This window comes from Odontomachus brunneus, unplaced genomic scaffold (assembly GCF_010583005.1).
Source record: "Odontomachus brunneus isolate Ranch 3 - 2012 unplaced genomic scaffold, Obru_v1 Obru_scaffold_306, whole genome shotgun sequence".
Classification (NCBI taxonomy): Eukaryota; Metazoa; Arthropoda; class Insecta; order Hymenoptera; family Formicidae; genus Odontomachus; species Odontomachus brunneus.
Window position 1 is genome coordinate 136,896 of NW_022639756.1, and position 831 is coordinate 137,726.

The window sequence follows — 831 nt, forward strand, 5'->3', positions numbered from 1 at the left end:
TTTGCCCTATTATATAAAACTATATAATTCCACAAAATATAAATAATTACGAATAACAATAAATTAAACATTTATATGTAAATATGTAAATTAATTATTATACACTCACTGGCATATACTGAATATAGGCGCAAAAAGTAATTGCTATAAACAAAACATTTGTAAGGGCTAAGGCAGATGAACGAGACATAAGCGTCATAGTCGTAGACGTAAAATAAAGCAGAGAAAAACGTAAACTTAAATCATGAAAGGTTATTAGCCTTACGCTTACGTTTTTTTCTGCCTTACTTTACGTCTACGATTACGACGCTTACGTCTCGTTCTCTGCCTTAGCCCTAATTCCTCATGAATTCTCAAAATGTTTTAAGAATTAAGTTGCGAAGTATTCGCTATAATAAAGTCCTAAGGAATATTTCAAGACGAACTTACTGTGGTTAATTCTTCAAGAATTCTTCGGGTATTCATTTTTCTAATTCTATATCTATTCTTTCAAATGAATTCTCTAGGAACTTCTGTTCATCTCTATGCTATCTGGGTATCTATTACTACTACTTTTATTGCTCCACTAATAACTAGTTGTAATAAAGATATGAAATGGTCAATATCTCTTTAGTAGGAGCCTATAGCAAAAAACCATAATGAAACTAAAATCTATAAGCATTATAGTTCCTGTTGATAACACCCTTTTTTATTGCAATAATATATGTGAACAAAAACAATATATGTATTTTATGTTAAATACATAATTACCTGAATTTCTACACTTATTCCTCTTCTCTTTCTCCCTGTCCCCCCCCTCTCTCTCTCTCTCTCTCTCTCTCTCTCTCTCTC